Source organism: Phyllobates terribilis, unplaced genomic scaffold, assembly GCF_046119375.1.
Source record: "Phyllobates terribilis strain yellow unplaced genomic scaffold, ASM4611937v1 Scaffold_3__8_contigs__length_932513732, whole genome shotgun sequence".
NCBI lineage: Eukaryota > Metazoa > Chordata > Amphibia > Anura > Dendrobatidae > Phyllobates > Phyllobates terribilis.
The window spans coordinates 539,654,879-539,676,509 of record NW_027362763.1 but is presented as its reverse complement, the minus strand read 5'-3'; the positions used below and the strand labels follow the sequence as shown (position 1 = coordinate 539,676,509).

The following is a 21,631-nucleotide window of genomic DNA, read 5'->3' as shown; positions in this document are numbered from 1 at the left end:
TTCACTACTAAAATTTACGAAGGGCATGGATGCCTTTCTTGAAAAGTATAATATTACAGGTTATATATACTAGATTCCTTGATAGGGCGTTGATCCAGGTAACTAGTCTGATTGTCGTATGGAGTCAGGAAGGAATTTTTTTCCCCAATGTGGAGCTTAGTGTTGGCCACATGTTTTTTTTTTGCCTTCCTCTGGATCAACATGTTAGGCTATGGGTTGAACTAGATGGACTTAGTCTTCCTTCAGCCTTAAAAACTATGTTACTATGTTACTAATTGCGGTTCTAAAGGTGCATTTCCAACCTCTGTAGTTCTCAGGTTGGTCATCAAACCTTGTTAGACCGGTCTTAGTTAGTTCGCGGCGAACCATGTACCTTGCAAAGACGGACATGTCAGCATTCTCTGATTTTGGGAAGACAGTTGCTGGCTGGGTAGCATTGCTCATACAGTCTGTGGTGTTTTTATCTACGAATACGGGAAAGTATGGTGCAATGTAGGCATTCAGTCTAGAAACTGGCTTAATGTGCATAGTTTCTGCCACACATGGAGCTGGAACTGTGTGGCTGACCGGAATGTGATGACTTGCCTGCATATTGGTTTGCACGTGTGCTTCTGTGTGTAGGGTTAGGTGAGGTGCAGGGGCCTGGTACACTCTTGTGCACAAAGGAGCTTCAGTATGAAGGGTTGGCAGCATGTTACACTGACCTTGTATGCAGGATGCTGATAAACGCTCTGTGCCATGTTGCCTTAGAGGAATGTCTGTGGCATCAGGAATGTTTGCTGGAATCAGGGGTGCACTATTTTGGCTTTGTACATAGTCTCTTCTACGCTTAAGAGGGTCTTCAGTATCAAAGTCACTTAAACTGACGCTGTCTCTTTGGCTCCCATTGATAGCTTGTTCCAGGACCTTTAACCTTGCCATGGCTGTGGTGTGTTCACATTCCCGCTCTAGGGCCTCTATTTCTGCCTTTTTGTGTGCTGTGCTGGCTTCTATTTATGCTGTCTGGTGTGCTGCGCTGCCTTCCATTTCTGCCTTTTGGCATGCTGCTCTGGCTTCCATTTCTGCCTTTATTTCCACCTTTCTGCACGCTGCTTTGGCTGCCTTTACTTCCATCTCAGTTTTCCTTTGTGCAAAGGTAGCTTGTACCTTAGTAGCCTCGGCTTCAGCACATGCTCTTATAAGCTGTTCGCTGGGAGTTGAAGATTTTGAAGAGCGTGACTTAGATGATCGCTTTGACTGCCTGTCAGATGTCAGAAATACGAGATGACATCTCAGCTATTTGTGCAATTCTTGCCTCTGTCTTGACTTTTATATCACACACCATGCAATCTCTCTCAGAGTTAAGTTGTTGGAAAGCTTGCAGCTCTTTCCAGAAAACAGATGTATTAAGTTTTTGTAGAATTGTGACATATTCATCCGTTGTTCTGACATACAGGTGATAATCTGAACACAGTTGTGCAAGGGCTTCCTCTGGTGGTAGTTTGAGAGAAGCAGGCTGAGAGAGGCTGTCAATGTGACTCAGCAGTTTTTGCCATAAGTCTGCTATAACACAGGAAAGTTCATGTTTAATGGTTTCAAAGTTCTCTCTAACTTTCCATGTAGGTTTAGTAGGACGTTTAGCCTTCTCACTAGACAGTGGATCAAGTTCTATACATTCTTCATTTAACAATGGGTCTGGCAGAGACCGGGTAGTCATTCCCTCAGCCCTATTAATTCACAGGGAGGGACACTGGATGATCTCTTATATGCTGAGAGCAGATGCTCTAATGACTATTCTGTAGCTTTAAAGAAGCTGTGGCTGGCTTTACAGATGAATCTAGGAAGTTCTTTTTACTATTCTGTCCCCATAGCTGTGCTGTAAGTATAGGGCGCTGTGAGACACTGTTTCCAGACTGCCTCTTCACGTTAATTACAAGGGCGATGTTCGTGTGGCACCCCAGGGGTCTGGTTACCACAGTAATAGAGATATTATGTCTGAGAGCAAGTGGGAGGTTTCTCTGGTCAGGAGCCCTAAGCATGCAACACGGCCCACCCAGACCTGGGAGGGGAGGAATCTGCCCTTATAAACTGGGTCTGGGGCGGGATTAAGTCAGAGAAAGAGTTGAGTTCCAGACACAGGGAAAGTGACAACAGGAGCTCTGTAGGAGCAGGAGCGAGTGCCAGAGGCTGGAAGCTAGATAGCTCGCCTTGGCTGAAGACACTAACCCGGACACGGAGTCCGAGGCTGTGGGGACATCCAGGTCCAGCAGCAGAATGCAACCGGCAGGGGATTCCATGTCCTCTGGCCTTAGAAACCCGAAGGCACGGTCACAAGCAAGGGACCAGCACCGCCATCGTGAAGCGAAGGCTAACGGAAGGCCCCAAGTCACCGGCCATACGGGTGAGCACCACACGGTATACTCAGGGACGTGGGCTACTTCTACCCACATAGAGCAAGGTAGCCAGGAAAGAGTGCAGATAGTCGGGGAGGCCTACAACTCCACCTGGCCAGGGGAGATCCTGCTTGCTCACAGACTGACCAGGCCCCTACTGCTAACCAGTACTCCCGGGAAGGTCTGCTTTATACCATCAGTAAAGACCCTGAACTGCACCACATGTCTCTGTGATTCCTTGCCGCACCAGCACCATTACTACTGGGACGCTCACACCATCACTCCCATCATCCACATTAGCTGCCCTGAGGCAATACTTCTCCCGTGGGGAGTTATCCCATACTCGGCTGCGCAAACAACATCAGCCTCAGCGGTCTGCAGCGCAGCGGCGGTCCCCACTGACCGCAATCCACGGGTGGCGTAGTCGGACAATTACAATACCAATAGACTGCCACTGGTTTGACCGCCCTGGGCACGGACCGGGTCACCGCCACGGAGAACTACAACCCCCAGCGATCCGGCTCCGGGTATCCCCCTGCACAGCACAGGCCCAGGGGGCGCGTCATTCGCAGATAGCTTTAAGTCGACCGCAGGATGGCACGTTGATGAAGATTTAGAAGAAACTTTATTTTTCTTGCAGGAATCTTGTTCTAGTGCACACAGAAGCAGGTAAAAAGAACTTTTCCAGAGAGACTGGCTGTGAGCACATGAGCCCTAATGGTGGTAAGATGGAGAATGAGGAGAAGCAGGAAGAAGAAGGGATGGGTTAGTTGCATCACAGCCACATGAGAGGGAGGCAGGGAGAGAGAAGGGACAAACTTCCAGGAAAGTAAACATTACACCAATGCTAGTGTTGAGCGAGCACTAAAATGCTCGGGTGCTCGAAGCTCGGGCCGAGCTCGCCGTGATACTCGGGTGCTCGACCCGAGCAACGAGCCCAATGTTAGTCTATGGGAGACTCGAGCATTTTTGAGGTGGCACCCCCGGCAGTCTTTTAAAAGCCTAACAAGTGCCCAAAACGATAGTGACAGTGCTCAAATGACATGGGGACAGCATGGGGATCGCCCCAGGAAGCATTTCTGACCCCCAGGTCACTGCTGTCAACAACGTGGTCAGAGGTATCAAGCCACTTTTACAGGCTCACAATAAAAGGAAAGTGAAACTTTTTTCCTGTGAAATATGTTAAGGAACATCCTTTCCAGGGAAAAGACTTGTGTATAAGTTAAAATAAATGACCAAAAACAAAAATACTCCTCCACACCTTCGGCTATGTTCACAAGTAGCATTTTTTATGCGTTTTTGCACTTTTGTATTGCTTTCAACTATGACAAATGCATTCATCGGGAAATGTCATTTTAACATTTTACAACCTTATCTGGCCATGTGCTGTGTGACACATGCATAAAGTGCTGAAAAGACATGGGAACAGCATGGGGAAGACCCCTGGAAGCATCTCTGACTCCCAGGTCACTGTCTAAAAGTGTGCCCATCATAAGTGATCCTTGCCGCATCAGAAGATGCAGACTTGCAACTATCCCCATGCAAGTTCTAGTCCCAGGGCAGTGTTCAATTGTACCTCCCCCATTCCTTGCAATACAAGCGCAAGTATGCAGCCTGCCACCCACCCACCCCCAGGCTGCAATACCATACTGCTTGCTTGCTTGAACTTGAAATTGGCCCTTTTAGGCATGTGGAGGCGGAATCTGGCCACCACGTCATGGCTGTGTTGGCGGCCTGGAATCCATACTCAGTCCCCAGCCGCCCGGCGGCCGGGTGTCCATACACAGTCCCCAGCCACCCCGCGGCCGAGTGTCCACACGGTCCCCAGCCGCCTGGGGGCAGTCGGGTGTCCATAAACGGTCCCCAGCCGCCCCCATTTCTCCTTGGAACATCCCCCCACACACTTTTCTTAGCCCGGCCTGCTTTAGGCAGCATTGGACGAGCCCACCAGAGAACCAGACTCCTCCGGTGGGGCCTGACTTCTCTATCGGTGGAGATGAGAGTGCCAAGGTGAGGAGCATGATGATGATGACAGAAGTTAGCATCTGCTATGTTTTCTTTTAATGCAAGTGTAAGTGTGCAGCCTGCCACCCACCCACCCCCAGACTGCAATTCATACTGCTAGCTTGCACTTGAAATGGGGCCTTTTAGTTTAGAGGAGGCCGAAGCTGGCCACTACCTCATGGCTGCTTCGGCAGAGAGGTATCCATACTCAGTCCCCAGCCGCCCCTATTTGTCCTGGTGTGCCTTATACATAAGATTAAGCGCATATACCAAAACATTACCTGTGCCCTCCCCAGTGCATTTAGTGGGAAGGAGAGCCTATTCCGCTGTAGTGTGTGCATGCCAAACCCCTGTTCATGGTACATGCGAAGATGCCTCCCACCTTGCACCTGTCGTTGCAGACTTGCAACTATCCCCATTCAAGTCCTTGTCCCAGGGCAGTGTTCAATTGTACCTCTCCCATTCCTTGCAATGCAAGCGCAAGTATGCAGCCTGCCACCCACCCACCCCCAGGCTGCAATACCATACTGCTTGCTTGCTAGCACTTTAAATTGGGCCTTTTAGGCATGTGGAGGCGGAGTCTGGCCACCACGCCATGGCTGTGTCGGCGGCCTGGTATCCATACTCAGTCTCCAGCCACCTGGTGGCCGGGTGTCCCCGCTTGCTCCCCAGCCTTCAGGGGGTGGCCGGGTGTCCATACTCGGTCCCCAGCCACCCCTATTTGTACCGGTAACCTTTCCCACACTTTTCTTAGCCTGGCCTGCTTTAGGGCAGCATTGGCCGAGCCCACCGGACTATTAGACTCCTCCGGTGGGCCCTGGCTTCTCCATCAGGGGAGTTGAGAGTGCCAAGGTGAGGAGCATGATGAGGATGATAGAAGTTAGCATCTGCTTTGTTTTGTTGTAATGAAAGCGCATGTATGTAGTAGCGGCTAGGCCTGAGGAGGTCAGCGTTTTGGCGCATATCCTACCTCCTCCGAGGATTGCTGGATGTTTTCCTGCTACTATCCAAGTTCTATGACTCCCATTAAAAAAAGCTTCAGGTGATAAATGATGGATGAGGTAGTGGCAAAGGAGAAAGAACAGGAGGAACAGGGACCATTCACGTCAATATCAGACCAGTCAACCAGATATGTCTTGTAGGATATGTTTCTGTAACAAAAGGAGCGGTTCGGCTACACAGTTATAGGGCATACAGTGAGTGCAATGCCTACCAAAAATTTCGAGGCACTCCAATGCCCCTTGGAGATGACATGGAGGTCAGAGGGCGTTAACTAAACCCTTTTTTCCATTTATAGCAACTGGGTCTCCTGTGCACTGTTGGCCTAAGCAGTGAATGGAATGCTTTCCCAAAATTATGAGGTACTGCAATGCCCCTTACAAGAGCCATGTGTGGCACCCCAGGGGTCTGGTCACCACAGTAATAGAGATTACGTCGGAGAGCAAGTGGGAGGTTTCCTGGTCAGGATCCCTTAAACATGCAACATCCTACTGCCCCATTCCTGGGAGGGGAGAATTCTGCCCTTATAAACTGGATCTGGGGCGGGGTTGAGTGAGTCAGAGAACAGTCAGAGTCAGAGTGAGAGCAAGGGAAAGTAACAGCAAGAAGCTCTGTAGGAGCTAGGAGCTAAAGACGAGGGGCTGGAAGCTGAGCAGAGCTCGTCCTGGCAGAAGACAATAGGAACCGGACACAGGAGTCCGAAGCTGTGAGGACTTATATATCCAGCAGCAGAAACCAGCCGGCAGGGGATTTCAGGTCCTCTGGCCATAGAAGCCCGGAGGCTCAGTCACAAGCAAGGGACCAGCACCGCCGTCGTGGAGCGGAGGCTAACAGAAGGCCTCAAGTCACCAGCCATACGGGTGAGCACTACACGGTACACTCAGGGACGTGGGCTACTTCTACCCGCTTACAGCAAGGTAGCCAGGAAGAGTGCAGACAGACGGGGAGGCCTACAACTCCACCTGGCCAGGGGAACTCCTGCTTGCTCACAGACTGACCAGGCCTCTTATGCTAGCCAGTACTCCCGGGAGGGTCTACCTTATAATCATCAGTAAAGACCCTGAACTGCACTGCAAAGACTCTGAGTCATTCCTGCTGCGCTCGTGCACCATCACCCCCATCATCCACACTCACTGCCCTGAGGCTATACTCCTCCCGAGGGGAGTTATCCCATTTTATGCTGCGCACACAACACCAGCCTCAGCGGTCTGCCTCGCAGCGGCGGTACTCCCTGACCGCAATCAACGGGTGGCGCAGTCGGACAATTAACCTCAAAACCTAAGAAAGATTGCCACTGGTTTGACCAGCCTGAGCCACGGGACCGGGTCACCGCCACGGAGACTACAGACCCCAGAGACCCGGCACAGGGTATCCCGCACACGTGTACACACGGCCCAGGGGGCGCGTCACATGCAGTACAGCATATTACAAACATAAGTCCCATTATTGGGGAGTGGGTGTCGCATAGTATTTGCTTATGCCTTGCAAGCAAAAGCTGCCAAAAATTAGGACGGAGCAACTTGCAATGCCCCTTACAAGAGCCATGCAGTACAGCATATTACAAACATAAGTCCCATTATTGGGGAGTGGGTCTCCCACAGTATTTGCTTATGCTTTCCCAGCAAAAGCTGCCAAAAATTAGGACGGAGCAACTTGCAATGCCCCTTACAAGAGCCATTCAGTACAGCATATTACAAACATAAGTCCCATTATTGGGGAGTGGGTCTCCCATAGTATTTGCTTATGCTTTCCAAGCAAAAGCTGCTAAAAATGAGGACGGAGCAACTTGCAATGCCCCTTACAAGAGCCATGCAGTACAGCATATTACAAACATAAGTCTCATTATTGGGGAGTGGGTGTCCCATGGTATTTGCTTATGCTTTCCCAGCAAAAGCTGCCAAAAATTAGGACGGAGCAACTTGCAATGCCCCTTACAAGAGCCATGCAGTACAGCATTTTACAAACATAAGTCCCATTATTGGGGAGTGGGTGTCCCATGGTATTTGCTTATGCTTTCCCAGCAAAAGCTGCCAAAAATTTGGATGGAGGAACTTGCAATGCTGGCACCCTGGTGGTATAGTGGTGGTGGAGGCTGAGGATAAGGAGAAGAAGATTAAACAGCCGAAAAGAGGAAGCGTATACCCATGTGTGGGTGTGAAACGGTGCATGTGAATACACCTCCCGAAATAACACAGTGGATTTGACTTTATGTTACTCTGCTGTCATTTGGTGGTGATGAGAAGTCTGGCCCAATCCAGCCCTTGTTCATTTTGATAAGGGTCAGCTTGTCAGCATTGTCAGTTGACAGGCGAGTGCGCTTATCAGTTATAATTCCCCCAGCGGCACTAAAAACACGCTCCGATAACACGCTAGCGGCAGGGCAGGCCAGGACCTCCAAGGCGTACAGAGCGAGTTCATTCCAAGTGTCCAGCTTGGATACCCAATAATTAAAAGGCACAGAGGAATTACGGAGGACGCTGGTACGATCGGCAAGGTACTCCCTCACCATCTTTTGAAACTTTCCACTCCTTGTGAGAGTACCCCGCGCCTCAGGGCCTGTAAGCTGGGCGGGTGTCAGAAAACTGTCCCAGAACGTTGACAGTGTTCCCCTGCCTCTGCTGGATTGGAGTTGCATCTCTCTCGCCTGTACGCCTTGGTTGGGCAACGAACTGTGACCTCTGCCGCTAGCGTGTTCTGATGGGAATTTTTTTAAGAGTTCTGCAGCAAGGGCCTTCTGGTATTGCCCCATTTTTGTAGACCTCTCCACCTCAGGAATAAGAGAGTGAAAGTTCTCCTTGTAGCGGGAGTCTACAAGTGTCACCAACCAGTAATGACTGCCACCCAACATTTTGACAATGCGAGGGTCACGGTTAAGGCAGCGTAACATAAAGTCAGCCATGCGTGCCAGACTGGTAACGGGCAAGATTTCCGTGTCCTCACCAAGATGACAACCGACCATGCTCTCCTCCTCCTCTTCCTCTTCCTCCTCCCCCCTGTCCTCAGGCCACCCACGCTGAACCGACGGTATGACACTTGTACAGGTACTACCGTCTACAACGCATGATAGCAGCTCTTGTTCTTCCTCCTCCTCCTCCTCCTCTCCCTCATTGTCCCCCAATGCACGTTGGGATGAGATGAGGCTGGGCTGTGTGTAATCGCCCGCTACGGCTTCTTGATCCATCTCATCATACTCTGGCTGCAATGCCTCCTCTTTAATTCTCTGCAGAGAGCGTTGCAAAAGACAGACAAGTGGGATGCTGACACTAATGATGGCGTCATCGCCACTCACCATCTTGGTGGCCTCCTCAAAGTTTGTTAGGATGGTACATCTGTCAGACATCCAGGTCCACTCCTGAGGTCTTATGTGTGGAGTCTGACCTGAATATCGACGGCCTTGTTGCAGCTGGTACTCCACAACTGCTCTCTTCTGCTCACAAATCCTTTGCAACATGTGGAGGGTAGAGTTCCAACGTGTGGGGACATCACACACCAGTCGGTGTGCCGGAAGCTGCAAACGCTGCTGCAACACAGCAAGGATGGCGGAAGCTGTAGCCGACTTGCGAAAATGAGCTGACAGGCGGCGTACTTTCACGAGCAGATCTGGCAACTCGGGGTACGACTTAAGAAACCGCTGAACCATGAGGATAAGCACATGAGCCAGGCATGGTACGTGTGTGATCTCACCTCGCCTCAGAGCCGCCACCAGGTTACGGCCATTGTCACACACGACCATGCCGGGATGTAGGTTCAGCGGTCTCAGCCACAGATCTGCCTGCTCTTTCACAGCTGTCCACAACTCACAAGCAGTGTGAGGTTTATCACCTAAGCTTATGAGTTTCAGCACAGCCTGTTGCCGCTTGGCGGAGGCAGTACTGCAATGCTTCCAGCTTGTAACTGATGTGGTGATATCTGAGATGGAGGCTGAACATGAGGAGGAGGAGGAGGAGGAGGATGCGCAGGAGCTGTACACTGTGGGGGCAACTCTGACTGACATAGGGCCCGCAATCCTCGGTGTGGGGAGGATGTGTTCCGTCCCAAGGTCCGACTGGGTCCCGGCTTCCACTATGTTTACCCAGTGTGCCGTCAGAGAGATGCACCGTCCCTGGCCACAAACACTTGTCCACGTGTCCGTTGTTAGGTGGACTCTCCCAGTAACTGCGTTGTTGAGGGCACGGCAGATGCTTTGGGACACGTGCTTGTGTAGTGCGGGGATGGCACACCGGGCAAAATAGTGTCGGCTGGGGACCGAGTACCGAGGGACGGCCACCGCCATAAGATTGCGGAAGGATTCCGTCTCCACCAGCCTAGAAGGCAGCATTTCCAATGCAAGCAGTCGTGAAATGTGCGAATTTAGGACTGTGGCCTGTGGGGCGTTAGCTGCGAATTTCCGCTTTCGTTCAAAGGTCTGGGATATGGACAATTGAACGCTGCGGTGGGACGTGGACGTTGATGCTGTTTCTTGAGAAACTGCCATAACAAGTGAAGACTGAGAGGAGGGGGCATCTTTACATGCAGTATGGACAGGGGATTGCCTTGCACACACAACAGGGGGTTCTATTGCACGCACAACAGTGGAAGAAGCAGTGGTGACACCCGCTGACACTGGTCGTGGACCCTGGGTTTCGCCCCACAAAGTCGGGTGCTTTGCTGACATGTGCCTGATCATGCTGGTGGTGGTCAGGCTGGTAGTTTTGTCACCCCTGTTGATGCTGGCATGGCAGGTGGAACATATGGCCTTTTTGGGGTTATCAGCAGAGTCTTTAAAAAAATTCCAGACTCTGGAAGACCTACCACTTGTACTGGCAACGTCCCTCGTGTTGGTGTTACGGGGAACGGTTGCCTGCCTTCTGTCTGCGGCCACCACACTGCTTCTTCCTGCCTGTTGGGGTACTCTGCCTCCCTCCCCCTGTGTGCTGCTGGCCTCACTCTGCATGTCCTCCTTCCACGTTGGGTCAGTTACTAGATCATCCACCACCTCCTCCTCTTCCACTTGCGCACCACGATCCTCCTCCTCACTTCCTGGCAATTGTGTCTCATCATCGTCCACCTCTTGTGACAGATTGCCAGCTTCGACTTCCTGTGGCCGTGGCTGTTCAAATATTTGGGCATCGCAACATGGGATCTCCTCTTCCACCACTTCAAGCGTATCAGGCGAGGGGCCCAAATATGGAAATGGACCAGTGAACAGCTCTTCAGAGTGTCCAAGTGTGGGATCACTTGCTGTCTGACGACACTCGGCATGGTGGGAGGAAGGAGCATCAGGGTGAGGAGGAGTATGCGGTCGAGACTCACGGCTACTAAGAGTTGACCGTGAAGACAGACCGGAGGTGGTGGTGCCCAGGTAACTGGAAGTATTGTCTGCTATCCAATTAATAACCTGTTCACACTGATCAGTTCTCAATACTGGTGTTGTTCTGTGCTTCCCTAGTAATTCGGTCAAGAAGTGGGAGTGAGAAGATGTGGCTGTTGGTTGTGGCACATTTTCACCTTGGCCACGGCCCCGTCCTCTGCACGAACCATCACCAGAACGTCCACTTCCACGTCCCTTGCCACGCGCCTTGCCCATTGTAAATGAAGTAAAATAGCTTACACTTGCACTATCAATGGAAAAAGGTTAATAAAGAGTAGATTAGAACCGTGGAAGAGGAAAACCACAGTTATTGTTTACTGGGGTATACCACACTTTTTTAAATAGAGATATTTGCGGCTGAACAGTGAGCGACACACTCAAACTGCTTTTTTTGAAGATACCAAAGGCCCAAGACTGGATAGTACAGCGATTTGACCCGTGGACCTGCGAAACCACACTGGGATGTCGGGCCTACACAAGACTATTTTCAACAGATATATTTGTGTCTAAAAAATCAGGGAGACACTATTATTATTTTTATACAGCAAAAAATGCCAAAAACAGGATAATAGAGATGTTTTACCGTGGAACATCAAAACCACAGTAATAATTTACTGGTGTATACCAGGCTTTTTAAAATATATATATATTTGCGGCTGAACAATGAGCGACACACTCAAACTGTTTTTTTAGATACAAATGGCCTAAAAGTGGATAATACAGAGGTTTGCACCGTGGAACTGCAAAACCACACTTGTATTTCTCGGGCCTACACCAGACTATTTTCAACAGATATATTTGTGTCTGAAAAATCAGGGAGATACTATTTTTTTTTTTTTTTTACAGCAAAAAATGCAAAAATCAGGATAATAGAGATTTTTTACCGTGGAACAGCAAAAGCACACTTCTGTCTCTCTGGCCTACACCAGACTATTTTCAACAGATATATTTGTGTCTGAAAAATCAGGGAGACACTATTATTATTTTTATACAGCAAAAAATGCCAAAAACAGGATAATAGAGATGTTTTACCGTGGAACATCAAAACCACAGTAATAATTTACTGGTGTATACCAGGCTTTTTAAAATATATATATATTTGCGGCTGAACAGTGAGCGACACACTCAAACTGTTTTTTTTAGATACAAATGGCCCAAAAGTGGATAACACAGAGGTTTGTACCGTGGAACTGCAAAACCACACTTGTATTTCTCGGGCCTACACCAGACTATTTTCAACAGATATATTTGTGTCTGAAAAATCAGGGAGACACTATTTTTTTTTTTTTTACAGCAAAAAATGCAAAAAGCAGGATAATAGAGATTTTTTACCGTGGAACAGCAAAAGCACACTTCTGTCTCTCTGGACTACACCAGACTATTTTCAACAGATATATTTGTGTCTGAAAAATCAGGGAGACACTATTATTATTTTTATACAGCAAAAAATGCCAAAAACAGGATAATAGAGATGTTTTACCGTGGAACATCAAAACCACAGTAATAATTTACTGGTGTATACCAGGCTTTTTAAAATATATATATATTTGCGGCTGAACAGTGAGCGACACACTCAAACTGTTTTTTTTAGATACAAATGGCCCAAAAGTGGATAATACAGAGGTTTGTACCGTGGAACTGCAAAACCACATTTGTGTTTCTCGGGCCTACACCAGACTATTTTCAACAGATATATTTGTGTCTGAAAAATCAGGGAGACACTATTTTTTTTTTTTTTTTACAGCAAAAAATGCAAAAAGCAGGATAATAGAGATTTTTACCGTGGAACAGCAATAGCACACTTCTGTCTCTCTGGCCTACACCAGACTATTTTCAACAGATATATTTGTGTCTGAAAAATCAGGGAGACACTATTATTATTTTTATACAGCAAAAAATGCCAAAAACAGGATAATAGAGATGTTTTACCGTGGAACATCAAAACCACAGTAATAATTTACTGGTGTATACCAGGCTTTTTAAAATATATATATATTTGCGGCTGAACAGTGAGCAACACACTCAAACTGTTTTTTTTAGATACAAATGGCCCAAAAGTGGATAATACAGAGGTTTGTACCGTGGAACTGCAAAACCACACTTGTATTTCTCGGGCCTACACCAGACTATTTTCAACAGATATATTTGAGTCTGAAAAATCAGGGAGACACTATTTTTTTTTTTTTACAGCAAAAAATGCAAAAAGCAGGATAATAGAGATTTTTTACCGTGGAACAGCAAAAGCACACTTCTGTCTCTCTGGCCTACACCAGACTATTTTCAACAGATATATTTGTGTCTGAAAAATCAGTGAGACACTTATTATTTTTATACAGCAAAAAATGCCAAAAACAGGATAATAGAGATGTTTTACCGTGGAACATCAAAACCACAGTAATAATTTACTGGTGTATACCAGGCTTTTTAAAATATATATATATTTGCGGCTGAACAGTGAGCAACACACTCAAACTGTTTTTTTTAGATACAAATGGCCCATAGAGCTGCAAAACCACACTTCTATTTCTCTGGCCTACACCAGACTATTTTCAACAGATATATTTGTGTCTGAAAAATCAGAGGCACACTTTTTTTTTGGGGGGGGGGGGGCACCAAAAGGTTAATAAGATGGGTATTTATACATTGTGAAGGAGGAAAAAAAAAGAGGATTTAGATTAAAAAAAAGGATGTTTCCTAGCCCCCGGGACCTGGAGCTAAGTCCAGCAATTTCAGCAACAGGAGCAGCACACAGGACTGTAATGCAGCGTTTGCTGGTATAACCACTGCGTCTCCTATACAGCCTGCCTGCCTGATATACCTGGGATGGATATTAGTCCTGAGAAGGACTGTTTGTTTGATCTGGCAGCATTTACAGACCCTACACTAACTATTTTGCAGGATATATCTCTCCCTAAATCAGCAGCGCTGTCCCTACACTGTCTGATCCGGAGCGACTGTGTCCAAGATGGCGGCGCCCGGTTTTAAATACTCGAGGTGACGCTGTGCGGCCAGCCAATCACTGCAATGCCCACAAACAACATGGCTGCGGCATTACAGTGACTGGCTGGCAATCCCTGCATGTTCATTGGCTCTGTAAAGAGCACCAAACATGCAGGGCGGAGACCCGAGCTCCCGCCCGAGTAACCCGGAAATGCTCGGTGCTCGCCGAACATTCCGAGTAGCGTGATGCTCGGGCGAGTACCGAGCAGTGTCGAGCATGTTCGCTTAACACTAACCAATGCAATAGAACAGTAAAAAAGAGCAACTGTAAGAAGTCCATTATAGTCCATGAAATTCCCAATCACGGGACATAACAGCCTATATAGACCTTTGAAGGCAAGAACTGGCAGGCCTCATTCAAATATTGAAGATTAAAAACACTTTATGTACTGCTGTCATCTGGTGGTGTGGAAATGTTGGGGCTAATCTAGGCTTTGTTAATTTTTGTAGAAAAAAGAAGCAGAGCTTACCATGCTTGGCGAGTTGGAAATCCATGGGAGGAAAACTGGTGGATGCCATGACTCTAGCTGGTGTTGTTCAGCAACAATAGAAAAGTGAATAAAAGCGGCACTTTCACAGGTAAAATAAAAACCCTATTTTATTTCTTTATACCATAAAACCCGACATACAAAGATAAAAAAGTGACGCATTTCTGGCATCCTAGACAACCTTAATCATAGCATATTAATGAAATGTTAATGGTCCTGTTTTAAGCTAAACACAGCCAATCACAGAGAGGCTAAAAATAACATTTGTAATTATCAGGAGTGCAAGCACACAGAACATGCAGTAAAATACAAAAAATAACATTATATATATATATATATATATATATATATATATATATATATATATATATACACACACACACAGTACAGACCAAAAGTTTGGACACAAGATTTTTTTGTATTTTCATGACTATGAAAATTGTACATTCACACTGAAGGCATCAAAACTATGAATTAACACATGTGGAATTATATACTTAACAAAAAAGTGTGAAACAACTGAAAATATGTCTTATATTCTAGGTTCTTCAAAGTAGCCACCTTTTGCTTTGATGACTGCTTTGCACACTCTTGGCATTCTCTTGATGAGCTTCAAGAGGTAGTCACCGGAAATGGTCTTCCAACAATCTTGAAGGAGTTCCCAGAGATGCTTAGCACTTGTTGGCCCTTTTGCCTTCACTCTGCAGTCCAGCTCAACCCAAACCATCTCGGTTGGGTTCAGGTCTGGTGACTGTGGAGGCCAGGTCATCTGGCGTAGCACCCCATCACTCTCCTTCTTGGTCAAATAGCCCTTACACAGCCTGGAGGTGTGTTTGGGGTCATTGTACTGTTGAAAAATAAATGATGGTCCAAATAAACGCAAACCGGATGGAATAGCATGCCGCTGCAAGATGTTGTGGTAGCCATGCTGGTTCAGTATGTCTTCAATTTTGAATAAATCCCCAACAGTGTCACCAGCAAAGCATCCCAACACCATCACACCTCCTCCTCCATGCTTCACGGTGGAAACCAGGCATGTAGAGTCCATCCGTTCACCTTTTCTGCGTCGCACAAAGACACGATGGTTGGAAACAAAGATCTCAAATTTGGACTCATCAGACCAAAGCACAGATTTCCACTGGTCTAATGTCCATTCCTTGTGTTCTTTAGCCCAAACAAGTCTCTTCTGCTTGTTGCCTGTCCTTAGCAGTGGTTTCCTAGCAGCTATTTTACCATGAAGGCCTGCTGCACAAAGTCTCCTCTTAACAGTTGTTGTAGAGATGTGTCTGCTGCTAGAACTCTGTGTGGCATTGACCTGGTCTCTAATCTGAGCTGCTGTTAACCTGCGATTTCTGGGGCTGGTGACTCGGATAAACTTATCCTCAGAAGCAGAGGTGACTCTTGGTCTTCCTTTCCTGGGGCGGTCCTCATGTGAGCCAGTTTCTTTGTAGCGCTGGATGGGTTTTGCAACTGCATTTGGGGACACTTTCAAAGTTTTCCCAATTTTTCGGACTGACTGACCTTTATTTCTTAAAGTAATGATGACCACTCGTTTTTCTTTACTTAGAATTTGAATTATGGCAAGAAAAAAGCAGCTAACAGTCTATTCAGTAGGACTATCAGCTGTGTATCCACCTGACTTCTGCACAACACAACTGATGGTCCCAACCCCATTTATAAGGCAAGAAATCCCACTTATTAAATCTGACAGGGCACATCTGTGAAGTGAAAACCATTTCCGGTGACTACCTCTTGAAGCTCATCAAGAGAATGCCAAGAGTGTGCAAAGCAGTCATCAAAGCAAAAGGTGGCTACTTTGAAGAACCTAGAATATAAGACATATTTTCAGTTGTTTCACACTTTTTTGTTAAGTATATAATTCCACATGTGTTAATTCATAGTTTTGATGCCTTCAGTGTGAATGTACAATTTTCATAGTCATGAAAATACAGAAAAATCTTTAAATGAGAAGGTGTGTCCAAGCTTTTGGTCTGTACTGTATATAAATATAAATATATATATAAATATATATATATATATATATATATCTATCTATATATATATAAAAGATCTATCCTGCAGTTCAATATTTTGCTATCCAAATTTAATATGAAGCATGGAGTATACAATAATGTACAGTACAGACCAAAAGTTTGGACACACCTTCTCATTTAAAGATATTTCTGTATTTTCATGACTACGAAAATTGTACATTCACACTGAAGGTATCAAAACTATGAATTAACACATGTGGAATTATATACTTAACAAAAAAGTGTGAAACAACTGAAAATATGTCTTATATTCTAGGTTCTTCAAAGTAGCCACCTTTTGCTTTGATGACTGCTTTGCACACTCTTGGCATTCCCGTGATGAGCTTCAAGAGGTAGTCACTGGAAATGGTCTTCCAACTATCTTGAAGGAGTTCCCAGAGATGCTTAGCACTTGTTGGCCCTTTTGCCTTCACTCTGCGGTCCAGCTCTCGATTGGGTTCAGGTCTGGTGACTGTGGAGGCCAGGTCATCTGGCGTAGCACCCCATTACTCTCCTTCTTGGTCAAATAGCCCTTACACAGCCTGGAGGTGTGTTTGTGGTCATTGTCCTGTTGAAAAATAAATGATGGTCCAACTAAACGCAAACCGGATGGAATAGCATGCCGCTGCAAGATGCTGTGGTAGCCATGCTGGTTCAGTATGCCTTCAGTTTTGAATAAATCCCCAACAGTGTCACCAGCACAGCACCCCCACACCATCACACCTCCTCCTCCATGCTTCACGGTGGGAACCAGGCATGTAGAGTCCATCCGTTCACCTTTTCTGCGTCGCACAAAGCCACGGTGGTTGGAACCAAAGATATCAAATTCGGACTCATCAGACCAAAGCACAGATTTCCACTGGTCTAATGTCCATTCCTTGTGTTCTTTAGCCCAAACAAGTCTCTTCTGCTTGTTGCCTGTCCTTAGCAGTGGTTTCCTAGCAGCTATTTTACCATGAAGGCCTGCTGCACAAAGTCTCCTCTTAACAGTTGTTGTAGAGATGTGTTTGCTGCTAGAACTCTGTGTGGCATTGACCTGGTCTCTAATCTGAGCTGCTGTTAACCTGCGATTTCTGAGTCTGGTGACTTGGATAAACTTATCCTCAGAAGCAGAGGTGACTCTTGGTCTTCCTTTCCTGGGGCGGTCCTCATGTGAGCCAGTTTCTTTGGAGCGCTTGATGGTTTTTGCAACTGCACTTGGGGACACTTTCAAAGTTTTCCCAATTTTTCAGACTGACTGACCTTCATTTCGTAAAGTAATGATGGCCACTCGTTTTTCTTTTTTTAGCTGCTTTTTTCTTGCCATAATACAAATTCTAACAGTCTATTCAGTAGGACTATCAGCTGTGTATTCACCAGACTTCTGCACAACACAACTGATGGGCCCAACCCCATTTATAAGGCAAGAAATCCCACTTACTAAACCTGACAGGGCACACCTGTGAAGTGAAAACCATTTCCGGTGACTACCTCTTGAAGGTCATCAAGAGAATGCCAAGATTGTGCAAAGCAGTCATCAAAGCAAAAGGTGGCTACTTTGAAGAACCTAGAATATAAGACATTTTTTCAGCTGTTTCACACTTTTTTGTTAAGTTTATAATTCCACATGTGTTAATTCATAGTTTTGATGCCTTCAGTGTGAATGTACAATTTTCATAGTCAGGAAAACACAGAAAAGTCTTTAAATGAGAAGGTGTGCCCAAACTTTTGGTCTGTACTGTACATAGAATGACAAATGAATATATATAAAAAAGATCGCTCCTATAATTCATACCTTTGGGATGTTTGCTATGTAAGTTCAATATCCAGAATGATTCTTGCAGCATAAGGCATTTTTGCCAACTACCTCCTCTAGGGCAATATGACACTCTATCTATACTGAATAATTTAAAGTGCGTTAAATCACCATTATGCATAGTAACAAAATATTTGACACCATCAGAGTACGATTCATTTTTTTTTTAGATATATTGTTTAAGTGTTCGGAAATTCACCTTTTCATTTTCTAGTGGTACATCCTACGTATTGTACTTTGCATAAATCACAAAAAAATAGAATATACTACATGGTGGATATTGCAGTTAATTAATTTTTGGATATAATGAACATCTTTTGCAACAACAAAGGCGCACATGTTACATCGGTTTCCATTACACTTGAAAAAACCTTTGGGTTTTAACCAACAGGTCTTTTTAGTCGGACTTTGGAACAGGCTTGGAGAAAGCATGTTGCCCAAGGTCTGGCCTCTTTTTGCCACAAACCTGCAGCCCTAAAATATAATTTTTCTAAATGAGTCATCTTGATTGATGACTGGAAGATTTTTTTGGATAATATTTTTGACTTTATTATATTGTAGGCTGTAGGATGTGGAAAAAATAACATGTGTCATTATTCTTATTTGATGGAATATTTTTCTTATTAGATAGGAGTTGATTGTTTTGCTTTTTTACTTTGGTGAATGCACCTTGAATCAACTGACTTCCATATTCTCTTTCTCACAATCTGTTATGTACAATATTACTCTGCACAAGGAAGCAGTTGTCGTCTGAACAAATGCGTTTAGCACGTAACATTTCTCCGACCAAAAAGACCTGTTGGTTAAAACCCAAAAGGTTTTTTCAAGTGTAATGGAAACCGATGTAACGTGTGCTTTTATTGCGGGCAAAACAAAAAGCTTTCATTCTTCTCAAGGAGATGTTTATTATATCCAAGAATTCATTAACTGCGATACCCACCAAGTAGTTTCCTCTATTTTTTGTGATTTATGCAAAGTACAATATGTACCACTAGAAAATTAAAACAGCAAATTTCTGAACACTGAAACAATATATCTAAAGAAATAGATCGTACTCTGGTGCTGTCAAACATTTTGCTACTATGCATAATGGTGATTTAACGCACTTTAAATTATTCGGTATAGAAAGAAAGCCATATCCCCCTAAACATAATACCCAAACTTTTAAATCTAACCAGACAGGTGAAGTTTTTACTATCAAATCAAATATGAGCTGTCAATCTTGCTTCATTATATACCTCATAGAATGCCAATGTGGCCTGCAGTACGTGGGCAGGACCACCCAGACACTACACCGAAGGCTTAACTTACATCGGGTCTAATATTGTAAAAGGTTTCATGAAGCACGGTTTATCCCGGCATTGCGCATTGATACACAGTAAGAATGCCACAGGCATCTCTATCACACCAATTGAATCCATTTCCCTTGATCTCCCAAACCCTATGGAAACCTTGAAGAGAAAATAAATATATTGGATATACAGGATCAGCACCCTTAAACCCTATGGACTCAATGAAATTACTGTGATTTTTAATTATTTATTTTATTCTATTTTATTTCTGCACAGTCGTTGCAGAGGGTCACAGATCCTTTTTCTTATGTATTTTCTTAGATACTTTTTCTTATGTATTTTAATACCCTTCAGATTGTTATTTTAATTTCTATTAACATCCCCATTTTTAATTCTATATCACAATGTGTCTTATCCTAAATAATCAATATGCACATGATCTTGGATCCAATTTATCCATTCTTGAAAATTCATTTTTATTTATTTATTTTTTATTTTAAATTATTCCCTGCTTATTGTTTTATTATTCTTGTCCATGATTTTGTATTTATGAAAATTATTATCCCCATTTCATTGTCCGTCCCCCTTTTTAACTCTTTTTTTTTATAGTTTCCACCCATTAGTCTCACTACCACTTCCGCAGCACTTTCTGGCCCCTATTCAATGGCTCATATTGAGTTCAAATCCGGCTTCTCCCGCACTCCAAACTGCAGTCTTTACAACACTTTTTGTCCTTTTTATTCATTTATAAGTATAGTTCCCTTTTCTGTATCACCTTTCCCTCATCCACCTAGATGGTTCCTCTGTTAAATGTCACACTTCTGATGTCCATACACTGCCAAATCCAAGGTTCAAATCACATTTCTCCGACACTCTAATTGCTTCTCCTCAACAATTTGTCTTTTATTTATGTGGTACCATTAATATGCGCATTTCCCCTCTTTCCTTTGTCCCCTTTCCTACATTTGCCTGGGTGGCTCCCCTGTTAAATATTCACTCACTGGCTTCTATACACTGCCCCATCCTGGGTTCTTATCCCACATTGCATTCATTCAACTGTTCACATTTTATCAGTATTAAGGATGGTCCTTTTTTTTTTTTTTTCCCCCAACTTTAATCTATTTGAAATTGCCAGTTGAACGTCCCTCCCCTTCATAATTTCCCCATTGGTTTAAGTGTTCCTGTGGGTGTTCCCTATGTAACTGGCATCCATTTTGGGCCTTTAAAAACCCATCCATTCTCATGGTGTACACATTTGTTTTTCTTACTTGAAAAAGACGCTGGTACGGCGTTGAAACACGTTGTTAATAAAAAGCCTTTTCATCATCATCATCTCTGAAGAATTGATTTACTTCAGCAGCGCAGCCCACTTACATGTTTATCCAACGGGATCCAATATCCCCCTAGAGGAGGTAGTTGGCAAAAACGCTTTATTAAACTTACATAGCAAACATCCCAAAGGTATGAATTATAGACGTAATCTTTTTAACACAGCAGAGGGGAGAAGGCTGGGTAGCATCTCCCTGTCTATTGTCTTCCTCCATCTCCAACTGGTATGCAGGCTAATCTTCAGCTTTAATTGTGAGCAGTGACTGTTTAAGTAGGCACAGAAGCAGGATCTTTGCGCTGATTATATAGTCATCGCCGCTTACCATCTTTGTGGAGACCTCAAAGTCTTGGAGAACCGCACAAATGTCAGACATCCATGCCCACTCTTCAGTTATGTGCGGGGGCTGTACAGAATGCCGACGAGCGTGTTGGGGATGGTATTCAACAACTGGCCTCTGCTGCTCAAAAAGCCTTGCTGGCATGTGCAGTGTGGAGTGCCAGTGCGTGGTCTTGTTGCACACCAGTTGGTGAGCTAGCACTTGAATGCACTGCTGCAGCACTGCCAAAATGGCAGCAGCTGTAGCCGATTTGCGGAAATGGGCAGTGATGCGGCGTACCTTGAACAGAAACTTTGGCAAATCTGTGTATGTTTTCAGAAACGGCTGAACCACCAAGTTTATCACGTGGGCCAAGCATGGTACATGTGTGAGCTTGCCAAGCTTCACAGCCGCCACCAGGTTATGGCCATTACTACACATGACCACAACTGGTTGGAGGTTCAGTGGCGAGAGCCACAGATCTGCCTGGTCTGTTATTCCTTCCAATAACTTTGCCGCAGCGTATGGTTTGTCTCCTAGACAAGTTAGCTTCAGCAGAGCCTGTCCCCGCTTTGCTGAGGCAGTGCTGCAAAGCTTCCAGCTTCTGGCTGATGTGGATGATGTGCAGGAGGGGGTGCAAGAACTGGTGTAG

At 45.3% G+C, this 21,631-nt stretch overlaps 1 long non-coding RNA gene across 2 annotated transcripts in view; it reads left to right on the top strand.

Moving 5' to 3' along the window:
* LOC141258230 (uncharacterized) overlaps nucleotides 1-21,631 on the top strand; it is a 239,891-nt gene that overhangs the window by 175,071 nt on the left and 43,189 nt on the right. For both annotated transcript variants that reach the window (XR_012318246.1, XR_012318245.1), the window contains exon 3: nucleotides 14,176-14,304. This is a non-coding gene — a long non-coding RNA (uncharacterized lncRNA). The remainder of the gene's footprint in view (nucleotides 1-14,175; nucleotides 14,305-21,631) is intronic.